Consider the following 15,755-nt stretch of genomic DNA (forward strand, 5'->3'; position numbering starts at 1 on the left):
ATACATTACTGTATGAAAGCACTGACAGTGCACACACAGCTAGGCCAATAGTCACAACTGTCATGTGACTCATTAGCATGGCCCCGCCCACAAAGCAAGCACAGCAGTGGAGCTAAAAGTCAAACAGTTATGCTAGTTAGTGATGAAGGTGGAAGATGGGAATAGCCCTTTAAAAGGGAACCTGTCACCGGGATTTTGTGTATAGAGCTGAGGACATGGGTTGCTAGATGGCCACTAGCACATCCGCAATATCCAGTCCCCATAGCTCTGTGTGCTTTTATTGTCGATTTGATACATATGCAAATTAACCTGAGATGAGTCCTGTGTGTGAGATGAGTCAGGGACAGGACTTTGCATATGTATCAAATCGTTTTTTTTTTTACACAATAAAAGCACACAGAGCTATGGGGACTGGGTATTGCGGATGTGCTAGCAGCCATCTAGCAACCCATGTCCTCAGCTCTATACACAAAATCCCGGTGACAGGTTCCCTTTAAGTCCCAGCTTCGTATATGTACTCCACTCGATCAGCAGCAGGGATCCGGCTGTTCCTGGCAGCTGAGCCCCTTCTGTATACCCTGGCATTGGAGAAAACACAGATGCCGGCGTACTAACCCCTTGTATGCCATGGTCGGCGCTGACCACAGCATGCACAAGGTTTGCGGAGGGTACAGGCTTCCCCGTCCCCATTGGGTCCCCGTCACTGCCGGGTTTGCGTCCTACAGAAGCCTGAGAGATTATTTTACATAATGAAGCATTTTTGAAAAAAATATATGTTTTTGTATCTCCAGTTTCTGAAAACGCTTTATTATGTAAAACTGAAGCAAAAAATTAAAATAGTCATATATGGTATTGTCAAGTCCGTAATGACCTTCTCTAAAAAAATAACAGTCAAGTGAATACGGTAAAAAAACAAAAACTGTGCCAGAGCAGCCATTTTTGGTTACTTTGCCTCACTAAAAGTGGAATATTGAGCAATCAAGAATCATATGTACCCCAAAATAGTACCAACAAAACTGTCACCTTATCCTGTAGGTTCCAAAATGAGGTCACTTTTTGGGAGTTTCTACTGTAGGGCTGTATTAGGGGGTCTTCAAATGCGACATGGCAACTTAAAATTATCTCATGAAATGTGTCCTCCAAAAACCATATGGTGCTCTTTCTCTTCTGAGCCCTGCATTTGTTTGGCTGTTAACCCTTGCTGTGTTACAGGAAAAATGGATTATAATGGGAAATCTTCCAAAATAGGGAAATTTTGAAATTTCACCTCCAATTTCCATTCATTCTTGTGGAACACCTAAATGTTGTGCATCCGTTCTGTGCATTGGGGACCGCAATTTGCGGTCCCCAATGCACGGGCAACGTCCGTGCGGCATCAGGGACGCATCGAGACCCATGCAACTTGAATGGGTTCGTGATCCGTCTGCACCACAAACAAGTTGAATAAGTTCTATTTTTTTGCGGTGCGAAGACACGGACAGAAACACCACGGAAGCACTCCATATTGCTTCTGTGGGGTTCTGATCCATGCTTCCGTTCAGCATCTCCGTGATTGCAGACCCATTTGAAAGAATGGGTCTGCATCCACGATGCGGAGTGCACACGGGCCAGTGTCGTGTATTGCTCACCCACCATATGAGGGCCGCAATACGGGAACACAACGTTCGTGTGCAAAAGGCCTTACTTCTAAAATTGCAATATTTCTAACATCCTAAAAAATTTAATATAATTCACAAAATGATGCCAACATAAAGTACAGATATACACGGAAATGTAAAGTAATAACTATTTTATGAGGTATTACTAAGGCTAAAACATATTAAGGCAACAGTACACGACTGTGTGCCCCCCGTGGCCGTATTGCGGCCCACATACTGCAGGTCCGCAATACACGGGCACCAGCCGTGTGCATTCCGCATCACGGACCCATTCACTTGAATGGGTCCACAATCATGTAGATGCGGAATGGAGGCACGTATCGGAACCCCACGGAAGCACTATGGAGTGCTTCCATGGTGTTTGTGGCCATGCCTCCGCACCGCAAAAAAGTAGCACATGCACTACTTTTTTGCGGTGCGGACCGTCAGATGCGGATCGCAGACCCCATTCAAGTGAATGGGTCTACGATCCGCATGCGGCTACCCCACGGTCTGTGCCCGTGCATTGCGAACCGCAATTTACCCTTACGTTCGTGTGCATGTAGCCTAACTCAAATTTATCACTATCATGAAGTACAATGTGTTCCGAGAAAACAATCTCAGAATGGCTTGGATAAGTAAAAGCGTTCCAAAGCTCAAAGTACATTTCAGATTTACAAAAAATGGCCTGGGATTTAAGAAGAAAAGCGACTCGCTACTACAGAGATTAAACAATCTTCCTTCCACAGGGCAGAAGTTAGAATCGATTTTTTTTAAAAGCCAGGAAAATCCATTAACATAACAGTTTTTCCGAAGAAGCACAATAAGCAAACAATGGGGGAGGTTTATTAATGGTGTATTTTATTCCAAAATACTTTGCCATTTTTATTTTGTGCCATATTAATGAATAGTTCGTAAAGTGTTTGTTACATACGATATAAATTGTAGATAAAAGGTTGACAAATACCCATAAGGCTACGTTCACATCTGCGTACGACATTCCGGTATTCTGTTGAAGCAGACGAGCAGAAAATAACGGAATTGCCATATCTGGCAAGCCGCATACCAATCCACTATAATGGCATCTGTCAGATTTCCAACATATATTCTACGGCGCGCACACAGTTGGTGCCCGCATATTGGGGACCTGTTTGCGGTGTGCATTACGGACACAGTCAGGCAATGGCCGTGAGCATGAGGCTTTATGTTGTGCTTCCTAGTTTTCCCTACATGTGGCCCTAATATTTTACCTGGACGTACAGCAGGGTTCAGGAGTAAAAGAGCACCGTACGCTAGAGGCTCTGGGGTGAAATAATAATGCTACCCACAAGAAGTGACTTGGAGTGTGCATTTTGACCCCACAGGTGTTTTTCAGAAATTAAAAGAAACCTGTCACTAGTTTTGGACATAATGATCTACATGAAAAAAAAAGAAAATCAGTAATGCAGAATTAAATCTTGCTTACGATTTAACCCTTGTGGAACACAAGAGCCCACACAAAAAATCCAATAGTATTCCCTATTCAGTCACTTACGTTTGTAGTCACCACCCCTGCAGGAGGGGTTAACTCTTTCCAGGCCTTGTGAACAACAGCGTAATGAAGGCTAACTGCTGAGACATTCCTTTTTTTAGTGAAAGGTATGTCTGACAGCCCCAGGTGTCTGCGAATTCAGATTTTCAAGCTATTGGTAGTACAGCCCACATATTGGAGATGACAGATTGAGCACGTGACGCAATAAACAACATAACTGGTTTAGCTCATATGATGGTTGCATGGCAAAAGAGAAAATAGAAGAACCAGTCAGTATGTAATAGCAACATGTGCAGATACGATGTCCACATTTGTATGTGCCTTTATGTCTCATCCAAGTAGAAAAGCTTCGGTTATTTTCAATATATAAACTTGGATTGATCCTCTGTGCCAAGGTTGGTGCTCGTCGTGCAATGCATTTAATACCAGCTTGGGCTATATTTTTCCACTGTCCGTCAAGGTTCAGAACCGCGATATGCCTCTTTATGATCCTACCTATTTGGGGATATTCTGGACTGTAACTGGTGACAAAGGCCGGAGAGGACTCTGTTTTTCGGTCACCATATTTTTTCTTTCCTTTTTTAGATTGCAAGGTATCAGAAAGGACCAAATCGGCTCTGGACCTTGACGACACAAACTTTTTAGCCTGATCTAAAGTCCAAGGTGGATATTTTCGCAAGGATAACCTGGCAGCAACAACCCCACCTCTTTGTTGAAAGCTTGATCGCTAGAGCAGTTACATCTTGCTCTGATGAGTTCACCTTTTGGAACATTATGAATAACGTGAGGAGGATGGCAAGAAGTAGCTAGAAGGGTTGTGTTACCAGCCTTATCCTTGCGAAAAGTGGAGGTGGACACAGTATTATCCGTAGTGTTACCAGTGAGGATTAAGTCCAAAAATGGAATGGTGGAGACATTTCCAACAATCGAAAAATTAAGATGGCATTTATTGTTGAGGAAGTCCCCGAAAAGCGGGAAGGCCGCCACATCGCCCAACCAGACAAAAAGCAGGTCGTCGATGTAGCGACTGCACCACCTCATGGAAGTCCCCTCTATGGGTTGCCATCCGAAAATAAATGATGTTCCCACCATGCCATATATACTGTATATTTGCCATGGAGGGCGAAAATTTCGCCCCCCATGGACACTCCGGTTCGCTGTAGAAACCATACTACCTGACAGACATAATCCTGAAATTCCAAAGAGAAATCTGTATAGATATTTAGGAATCATTTCAAAGACACAAGAGCCAAATCATGAGGGATAACCCTGTAGAGTGACATGACATCTGCTGTAATCCAGGAATAACCCGGTTGTGTGGGCTCTTGTGTTCCACAAGGGTTAAATCGTAAGCAAGATTTAATTCTGCATTACTGATTTTTCTTTTTTCTCATGTAGATCATTATGTCCAAAACTAGTGACAGGTTTCTTTTAATTTCTGCAAAACACCTGTGGGGTCAAAATGCACAGTCCAAGTCTTAATAAAGTGAGGGGTGTAGTGTGTAATATAAGGTCACTTCTTGTGGGTAGCATTTATTATTTCACCCCAGAGCCTCTACAGTTGTCAGCACAAAATGCAGAAATCACCACATTGAGCCTCTCGTGTGTACGGTGCTCTTTTACTCCTGAACCCTGCTGTACGTCCAGGTAAAATATTAGGGCCACATGTAGGGAAAACTAGGAAGCACAACATAAAGGCTCATGCTCACGGCCATTGCCCGACTGTGTCCGTATTGCAGCCCGCAAACAACAGTTCCGCAATATGCGGGCACCAACTGTGTGCGCGCTGTAGAATATATGTCTATAATATATTAAACTTTTATAGATTTTTAGTCCTTTTTATCCAACTGAATGAATGTGTGGGCGTATTTTATGCTAATTCTGTCCACCTGGTAATTAGTAGCTACTTAAACCCGAGTATGAGTATCCACTTTTGTCATGAGGAAGGATCAGTATTAGTTGATCTGAAACGCGTAGATGTGATTGTACTGCACAAGAAGAACAAAGGCTGTCACTATTTGGAAGCTGGACGTCTGCACCTTTTCTTTGTTATAATAAAAATCATACTGCACTAGCTTTTACCCACACTGTTATATATCTGGTTTCGTTTGTAAAGTAGCCCACAATACTTTAGTAATCCTCCGTTATAGAATCGCGGTGCTTTATTGTAAATATGATGATGCCGTCATCCGTGTTCCATTTCATCCCTAAGCCAGCCTCTAAGTGTGACGGCTCCTGTAACCCAACCCCGCTCCCCAGGTCACTGCCAAAATCCCGCGCATTCTCCTAGTCTTTCCCTCACTGTTCATTTTCAGCGCCCTTGCTGAAGTCGTCATGTCTGGGGCGAGTTTTTGAAGAGCAAGGGAAGAGAGGGCGGACCGAGGAGGCTGTCAGCACGTTTACATATAGGGCGGGAACACTTCAGGTAGGATTTATACATTAAATGTGCATCAGACAGAGGAAATTTTGGGCTTATCAGATAGCTGTTGAGAAATTTTTATAGAAATGCTCTTTCTTTAAGGCTTCTTTCACACGACCGTATGTATTTTGCTGTATTTTGGGGTCGGTTTTTCACGGATCTGTTGCTCCTTTGTTTGTTTCCATTGTGTTTCTGTTCTGTATTTCCGCAGAAACATTTCCGTATGGTTTCCGTATGCGATCCGTTTTTTGCGGATCGCAAACGTAAATAGAAAATTTGTAATCATTACTGTAATGTACTGTAATGTTTGTAAACAGTAAACACATGGGCAAAGTGGGCATAGATCCGCAAAATACAGATAACATACAGATGTGTTCCGTATGCATTCCGTATTTTTTGCGGACCTATTGGCTTGAATGGAGCGACTGAACATTATTTGCGGACAATAATAGAACAAGTTCTATCTTTTAGCGGAACGGTTATACGGAAATAGGGAAACGGAATGCACACGGAGTACATTGCGGTTTTTTTGCGGAACCATTGAAATGAATGGCTCCGCATATGGACCGCAAATGGAAACCGCAAAAGCGGAATGGATAAAAAATACGTTCGTGTGAAAGAGGCCTAAAGGGGAGGAAAACTAATGACCGGTTTCCCTTAACCCCTTAAGGACATAGGACGTACCGGTACGCCCTATTTCCCGAGTCCTTAAGGACACAGGACGTACCGGTACGTCCTGACTTAAAATCTGTATTCCGGCGCCCGAGGGGTTAAACGGAACGGGATTTCAGCTGAAATCCTTCAGCCGGCATCCTGTGACAACGCCAGGGGGGGTCATGTGACCCCCCCCCCGTGTCGGCGATCGCAGCAAACCGCAGGTCAATTCAGACCTGCGGTTTGCTGCGCTTTTTGCAGTTTCTGATCCCCGCGGTCCCTGACCGCGGCGATCAGAAACATTAGAGTGGCTAAAATCTATATTTTTCACCCCCCCCCTGCACCCCTGCATGATTTGATGCCGGCGGGTGGTGCGGGGGGGGGTGTCGCATGCGGTGGGGGCGTTGCGGGAGGCGGGCGGTGCGGCAGGCGGGATCGCGATCCCCCGCCCGCCTCCCCATGAATGATCGTTGGCTTCTAGTGGGTATACCAGGGTGCCAGCACATTGCTGGCACCCTGGTATAAACGGCTGACATCTGTGCAGATGTCAGCCGTTTAACCCTTTCCATACCGCGGTCCGTACGGACCGCTGTATGGAAAAAGTTAACTGTCATCGGTCAGGGAGCTCCCTCCCTCTCCATCGGGGGGCTGCTGTGCCTTTGCAGCCCCCCGATGGAGAGGGAGAGAGCCCCCAGAGAGCCCCCCTCAGCCCTGTGCTTACCCTTCCCCGTCTGCGAAGTTCTGAGCAGACGGGGAGGGTTCCCATGGCAACAGGACGCCTGCTCAGGCGTCCTGCTGTCCATGGTGCTGAACAGATCTATGCTGAAAGCATAGATCTGTTCAGTGTAAGTAAAATACAGTACAGAACAATATATATTGTACTGTACTGTATTATACAGACATCAGACCCACTGGATCTTCAAGAACCAAGTGGGTCTGGGTCAAAAAAATGTAAAAAAAAGTGAAAAAAGTTAAGATAAAAAAAAATAACATTTATCACTGAATAAAAATTAAAAAAATAAAATAAACTACACATATTAGGTATCGCCGCGTCCGTAACGACCTGATCTATAAAATGGTCATGTTACTTTCCCCGCACGGTGAACGCCATAAAAATAAAAAAATAAAAACTATGAGAAAATTGAAATTTTGCCCACCTTACTTCCCAAAAAAGGTAATAAAAGTGATCAAAAAAGTCGCATGTACGCCAAAATAGTACCAATCAAACCGTCATCTCATCCCACAAAAAATGAGACCCTACTCAAGATAATCGCCCAAAAGCTGAAAAAACTATGGCTCTTAGACTATGGAAACACTAAAACATGATTTTTTTGTTTCAAAAATGAAATCATTGTGTAAAACTTACATAAATAAAAAAAAAAAAGTATACATATTAGATATCGCCGCGTCCGTATCGACCGGCTCTATAAAAATATCACATGACCTAACCCCTCAGATGACCACCGTAAAAAAATAAAAATAAAAACAGTGTAAAAAAAAGCCATTTTTTGCCATCTTATGTCACAAAAAGTGTAATAGCAAGCGATCAAAAAGTCATATGCACCCCAAAATAGTGCCAATCAAACCGTCATCTCATCCCGCAAAAAATGAGACCCTACTCAAGATAATCGCCCAAAAACTGAAAAAACTATGGCTCTTAGACTATGGAGACACTAAAACATTTTTTTGGTTTTAAAAATGAAGTTATTGTATAAAACTTACATAAATAAAAAAAATGTATACATATTAGGTACCGCCGCATCCGTGACAACCTGCTCTATAAAATTACCACATGATCTAACCTGTCAGATGAATGTTGTAAATAACAAAAAAAAAAAACGTGCCAAAAAAGCTATTTCTTGTTACCTTGCTGCACAAAAAGTGTAATATAGAGCAACCAAAAATCATATGTACCCTAAACTAGTACCAACAAAACTGCCACCCTATCCCGTAGTTTCTAAAATTGAGTCACTTTTTTGGAGTTTCCACTCTAGGGGTGCATCAGGGGGGCTTCAAATGGGACATGGTGTCAAAAAAACAGTCCAGCAAAACCTGCCTTCCAAAAACCGTATGGCATTCCTTTCCTTCTGCGCCCTGCCGTGTGCCCGTACAGCGGTTTACGAACACATATGGGGTGTTTCTGTAAACTACAGAATCAGGGCCATAAATAATGAGTTTTGTTTGGCTGTTAACCCTTGCTTTGTAACTGGAAAAAAAATATTAAAATGGAAAATCTGCCAAAAATTTGAAATTTTGAAATTGTGTCTCTATTTTCCATTAAATCTTGTGCAACACCTAAAGGGTTAACAACGTTTGTAAAATCAGTTTTGAATACCTTGAAGGGTGTAGTTTCTTAGATGGGGTCACTTTTATGGAGTTTCTACTCTAGGGGTGCATCAGGGGGGCTTCAAATGGGACATGGTGTCAAAAAAACAGTCCAGCAAAATCAGCCTTCCAAAAACCAAACGGCGCACCTTTCACTCTGCGCCCCGCTGTGTGGCCGTACAGTAGTTTACGGCCACATATGGGGTGTTTATGTAAACAGCAGAGTCAGGGCAATAAAGATACAGTCTTGTTTGGCTGTTAACCCTTGCTTTGTTAGTGGAAAAAATGGGTTAAAATTGAAAATTAGGCAAAAAAATGAAATTCTCAAATTTCATCCCCATTTGCCAATAACTCTTGTGCAACACCTAAAGGGTTAACGACGTATGTAAAATCAGTTTTGAATACCTTGAGGGGTGTAGTTTCTTAGATGGGGTCACTTTTAGGGAGTTTCTCCTCTAGGGGTGCATCAGGGGGCTTCAAATGGGACATGGTGTCAAAAAACCAGTCCATAAAAATCAGCCCTCCAAAAACAAAACGGCGCACCTTTCACTCTACGCCCTACTGTGTGCCCGTACAGTAGTTTACGGCCACATATGGGGTGTTTCTGTAAACGGCAGAGTCAGGGCAATAAAGATACAATCTTGTTTGGCTGTTAACCCTTGCTTTGTTAGTGGAAAAAATGTGTTAAAATGAAAAATTTGACAAAAAAATTAAATTCTCAAATTTCCTCCCCATTTGCCAATAACTCTTGTGCAACACCTAAAGGGTTAATAATGTATGCAAAATCAGTTTTGAATACCTTGAGGGGTGTAGTTTTTTGGGTGGTTTCTATTATGTAAGCCTCGCAAATCGACTTCAGACCTGAACTGGTCCCTAAAAATTGAGTTTTTGAAAATTTCTGAAAAATTTCAAGATTTGCTTCTAAACTTCTAAGCCTTATAACATCCCCAAAAAATAAAATATCATTCCCAAAACAATTCAAACATGAAGTAGACATATGGGGATTGTAAAGTCATCACAATTTTTTGGGGTATTACTATGTATTACAGAAGTAGAGAAACTGAAACTTTGAAATTTGCAAATTTTTCCAAATTTTTGGTAAATTAGGTATTTTTTTGTGCAAAAAAAAATAATTTTTTTGACTTCATTTTACCAGTGTCATGAAGTACAATATGTGACGAAAAAACAATCTCAGAACGGCCTGGATAAGTCAAAGCGTTTTAAAGTTATTAGCACTTAAAGTGACAATGGTCAGATTTCCAAAAAATGGCCTGGTCCTTAAGGTGAAAATGAGCCCGGTCCTTAAGGGGTTAATGAACAGAGGACGTTGTGAAATTAAAATTTTAAAGTCTTCCACAGAAATGGCAGTTTAGTTCTGAAAATGTTGTGGTCAGCTCATGCCATCCAAGATACACCCTATCCTTTAGGCTGGGTTCAGACCTGAGCGTCTTTGATATGCGCGTTTGACGCGCGTTTTTGACGCGCGTTTTGTGCAATAGTAAACGCGCGTTTGACGCGCGTTTGTGTGATTGACTGCAATGTCCTATGGCCACAAACGCGCGTCAAAACGCCCCAAAGAAGCTCAAGTACTTGTTTGAGCGTAGGGCGTTTTACAGCGCGTTTTTCAGCGCTGTAAAACACTCAAGTGAGAACCAGGGCCATAGGGAAGCATTGGTTTTCATGTGTTGAGCGTTTTACAGCGCGTTTGAACGCACTGTAAAACGCTCAAGTGTGAACCCAGCCTTAGGGCTCGCTCACACAAACGTTTTTGCGTTCCGTATACGGGCCGCTTTTTGAGTTCCGTATACGGTCCGTATATGGAACCATTCATTTCAATGGTTCTGCAAAAAAAAAAACGGAATGTACTCCATATGCATTCCATTTCAGTTCAAAGCTAGAACATGTCCTATTATTGTCCGCAAATCACGTTCCGTGGCCCCATTCAAGTCAATGGGTCCGCAAAAAAAACGGAACACATACGGAATGTACTCCGTATGTCTTCCGTATCCGTTCAGTTTTTGTGGAACCAGCTATTGAAAATTTTGTGCCCAGACCAATTTTTTATATGAAATAACTGTATATGCCATACAGAAAAACGGAACAGAAAAACGGAACCGGAATCACTACTGAAACAAAAAACAGATCCGTTACAAACGGCCCACAAAACACTGAAAAAGCCATACGGTCGTGGGAACAAGATCTTAAATTGTAAGGCGGGTTCTACCAGTTACTGCTGTTTGGGTACACTGCTGGGGTCAAAATTGACAGCCTACCTTTTGGCTTTTGCAGAGCAGTTTTGATGGATTTGTGTACCGACACCAAGCTGATATAGAACAGCTTCTGGGGACCAGTACAGCCATTTTCTGACAACCATACGTTTTTTTCTCAATGAAGTTGTATGAGGGCTTATATGTGCCTATGCCTATATTGCTTTTAGTCATATGCTCGTCTTTGACCGCGCTAATACAATGCGCTCCCTTTATTTACTGGAATATCGTATGTACTGTTTTTGTATTACACTTACACCACCCATCTATGACCTTGTATATGTGTCCCACTTTGTGTGGGCACTAGCAAGTGAATTATGTTTGCTTTAGTGCCTATATCTGTATTTGATTGCATCCGCATCAGTCACTGCTGTACGCATGTTTTTAATATATGTCATTTCATCCTAGGGGCGCACAGCTGTGGCTGACGGCGTCGGCCGTCCCCTGTCCGCCTCTATAAAATGCACACTTGCGTCATGACGTATTGAGCGGCCTGAGGAAGCGTGATCCCACGCGCGAAACGGCCGTCGCCGCTTGCAACATTGTGTCCGCCCCTGGATCCCTAATGTATCAACTTCCAAGGAAGCTTCAATAAAGATACTTATCTACATCCTGGTGAGTGCCGCAACCTTGTTACTTTCTTCTCTTCATATCGTGAACTTCTGTCTGATGTTTTTTGTTGCTGAGCACCACGCTTTGGATACTTTCACACCGCATGAACGCTGACCTAGATACCTAAGCGGTTTCATCAGTGGGGGCAGTGCCGCCGTGTTTCTTCCTCTCCCACTGTTATATGAGGGCTTATTTTTTTCATGATGATGTCTGTGACTTTTTGTTAGGACCAAAATGTTTTTGAGTTGCCATTTTCTGAAAGCCATATTTTTTTTATGTTTCTGGCGATGTTGTGTGGGGGCTCGTTTTTTGTGAGATGAGTTCATGTTTTCATTAGCATCATTTTGGGGTAAAGAGTACTTTTTGATCGCTCGATATTACACTTTTTGTGAGGCAAAGTGACCAAAAAATTGTAAATCATTGGGAGCAATTTCCATATACCTTAACCTCTTAAGGACATAGGGCGTACAGGTACGCCCTTGTGCCCTGGTACTTAAGGACACAGGGCGTACATGTACGCCCTGTGTATTTTCGATCACTGCCGTGCGGCTGGCAGTGATCGGGACCCGGTGCCTGCTCAAATCATTGAGCAGGCACCTAGGCTAAATGCGCGGGGGGGTCCCGTGACCGATGTCAGCCGTTTAACCCTTTCCATACAGCGGTCCGTACGGACCGCTGTATGGAAAAGGTTAACAGCGCAGGGTGCTCCCTCCCTCTCCCATCGGGGGGCTGCTGTGCCTTTGCAGCCCCCCGATGGAGAGGGAGAGAGCCCCCAGACAGCCCCCCGAGAGATCCTCTCCTTACCCTTCCCCGTCTGCGAAGTTCTGAGCAGACGGGGAAGGTTCCCATGGCAACAGGACGCCTCTCAGGCGTCCTGCTGTCCATGGTGCTGAACAGATCTGTGCTGAAAGGCATAGATCTGTTCCCTACACATGTTTGGTATCGCCGCGTCCGTAACGACCTGATCTATAAAACGGTCATGTTACTTTACCCGAACGGTGAACACCATAAAAATAAAAAATAAAAAACTATGATGAAATTGAAATTTTGCCCACCTTACTTCCCAAAAAAGGTAATAAAAGTGATCAAAAAAGTCGCATGTACGCCAAAATTGTAACAATCAAACCGTCATCTCATCCCGCAAAAATCATACCCTACCCAAGATAATCGCCCAAAAACTGAAAAAACTATGGCTCTTAGACTATGGAAACACTAAAACATGATTTTTTTTGTTTCAAAAATGAAATCAGTGTGTAAAACTTACATAAATAAATAAAAAGTATACATATTAGGTATCGCCGCGTCCGTATCGCCCGGCTCTATAAAAATATCACATGATCTAACCCCTCAGATGACCACCGTAAAAAAATAAAAGCAATCAAAAAGTCATATGCACCCCAAAATAGATGCCAATCAAACCGTCATCTCATCCCGCAAAAAATGAGACCCTACTTAAGATAATCGCCCAAAAACTGAAAAAACTATGGCTCTTAGACTATGGAGACACTAAAACATTTTTTTGGTTTTAAAAATGAAATCATTGTGTAAAACTTACATAAATAAAAAAAATTGTATACATATTAGGTATCTCCGCGTCCGTGACAACCTGCTCTATAAAATTACCACATGATCTAACCTGTCAGATGAATGTTGTAGATAACAAAAAAAAAAACGGTGCCAAAAAAGCTATTTCTTGTTACCTTGCCGCACAAAAAGTGTAATATAGAGCAACCAAAAATCATATGTACCCTAAACTAGTACCAACAAAACTGCCACCCTATCCCGTAGTTTCTAAAATGGGGTCACTTTTTTGGAGTTTCTACTCTAGGGGTGCATCAGGGGGGCTTCAAATGGGACATGGTGTAAAAAAAAAAACAGTCCAGCAAAACCTGCCTTCCAAAAACCGTATGGCGTTCCTTTCCTTCTGCGCCCTGCCGTGTGCCCGTACAGCGGTTTACGACCACATATGGGGTGTTTCTGTAAACTACAAAATTAGGGCCATAAATAATGAGTTTTGTTTGGCTGTTAACCCTTGCTTTGTAACTGGAAAAAAAATATTAAAATGGAAAATCTGCCAAAAAAGTGAAATTTTGAAATTGTATCTCTATTTTCCATTAAATCTTGTGCAACACCTAAAGGGTTAACAAAGTTTGTAAAATCAGTTTTGAATACCTTGAGGGGTGTAGTTTCTTAGATGGGGTCACTTTTATGGAGTTTATAATCTAGGGGTGCATCAGGGGGGCTTCAAATGGGACATGGTGCCAAAAAAACAGTCCAGCAAAATCAGCCCTCCAAAAACCAAACTGCGCACCTTTCACTCTACGCCCCGCTGTGTGCCCGTACAGTAGTTTACGGCCACATATGGGGTGTTTCTGTAAACAGCAGAGTCAGGGCAATAAAGATACAGTCTTGTTTGGCTGTTAACCCTTGCTTTGTTAATGGAAAAAATGGGTTAAAATGGAAAATTAGGCAAAAAAATGAAATTCTCAAATTTCATCGCCATTTGCCAATAACTCTTGTGCAACACCTAAAGGGTTAACGACGTATGTAAAATCAGTTTTGAATACCTTGAGGGGTGTAGTTTCTTAGATGGGGTCACTTTTAGGGAGTTTCTCCTCTAGGGGTGCATCAGGGGGCTTCAAATGGGACATGGTGTAAATAAACCAGTCCATAAAAATCAGCCTTCCAAAAACCATACGGCGCACCTTTCCCTCTACGCCTCGCTGTGTGGCCGTACAGTAGTTTACGGCCACATATTGGGTGTTTCTGTAAACGGCAGAGTCAGGGCAATAAAGATACAGTCTTGTTTGGCTGTTAACCCTTGGTTTGTTAGTGGAAAAAATGGGTTAAAATGAAAAATTTGACAAAAAAATGAAATTCTCAAATTTCCTCCCCATTTGCCAATAACTCTTGTGCAACACCTAAAGGGTTAACAACATATGCAAAATCAGTTTTGAATACCTTGAGGGGTGTAGTTTCTTAGATGGGGTCATTTTTGGGTGGTTTCTATTATGTAAGCCTCGCAAAGTGACTTGAGACCTGAACTGGTCCCTAAAATTTGAGTTTTTGTAAATTTCTGAAAAATTTCAAGATTTGCTTCTAAACTTCTAAGCCTTATAACATCCCCAAAAAATAAAATATCATTCCCAAAACAATTCAAACATGAAGTAGACATATGGGGAATGTAAAGTCATCACAATTTTTGGGGGTATTACTATGTATTACAGAAGTAGAGAAACTGAAACTTTGAAATTTGCAAATTTTTCCAAATTTTTGTTAAATTAGGTATTTTTTGGTGCAAAAAAAATTATTTTTTTGACTCCATTTTACCAGTGTCATGAAGTACAATATGTGACGAAAAAACAATCTCAGAACGGCCTGGATAAGTCAAAGCGTTTTAAAGTTATCAGCACTTAAAGGGACTCTGGTCAGATTTTCAAAAAATGGCCTGGTCCTAAGGTGTAAAAAGGCTGTGTCCTTAAGGGGTTAAGGGGTTAATGTACCATGTTCATCTGTTCAAATGATAAAATGCAAGTTTAAACACCATGGAACCAATACCATTCAGGACGAAGACACACCTTGTCTCCTAGAGATGAACATACAAATCAATCTAAGAGCAACAGCAAACAACTTTGTGTAGATATGGCAACAATGGCTGTTCAACAAGAAAGAAGCTATTGTCCAAAAACCGTAAAGAAACCAATAGAACCAGCCACTCAAATATGGGGTAAAATGAGAAGACTATTTAATAGGGAATTCACTCCCAAAGTGGCAGTAAATACAATAAAAAACACCACAATATTTCAATACAATAAAATCACATATACTCAACAGCACATTGGTAACAGCAGCAATCAGACCGAGATAATGTTCATCAGCAGTGTGAATCGCTAAAGTCCTGGCAGCCATGGTAAAGTGTAGTGGGGAGCGGGGGAGCAGTGTACTTACCGTCCGTGCGGCTCCCCGGCCGCTCCAGAGTGACGTCAGGGCGCCCCAAGCGCATGGATCATGTGATCACATGGACACGTCATCCATGCGCATGGGGCGCTCTGACGTCATTCTGGAGCGCCCCGAGAGCCGCACGGACTGTAAGTATACTGCTCCCCCGCTCCCCACTACTACTATGGCAGCCAGGACTTTAATAGCGTCCTGGGTGCCATAGTAACACTGAACGCATTTTGAAGACGGATCCGTCTTCAAATGCTTTCAGTTCACTTGCGTTTTTCCGGATCCGGCGGGCACCTCCGGCAAATGGAGTGCACGCCGGATCCGGACAACGCAAGTGTGAAAGAGGCCTTAAATAGTCTTCT

The sequence above is a fragment of the Bufo bufo genome, chromosome 2, assembly GCF_905171765.1.
Source record: "Bufo bufo chromosome 2, aBufBuf1.1, whole genome shotgun sequence".
In the NCBI taxonomy this organism is placed as follows: Eukaryota; Metazoa; Chordata; class Amphibia; order Anura; family Bufonidae; genus Bufo; species Bufo bufo.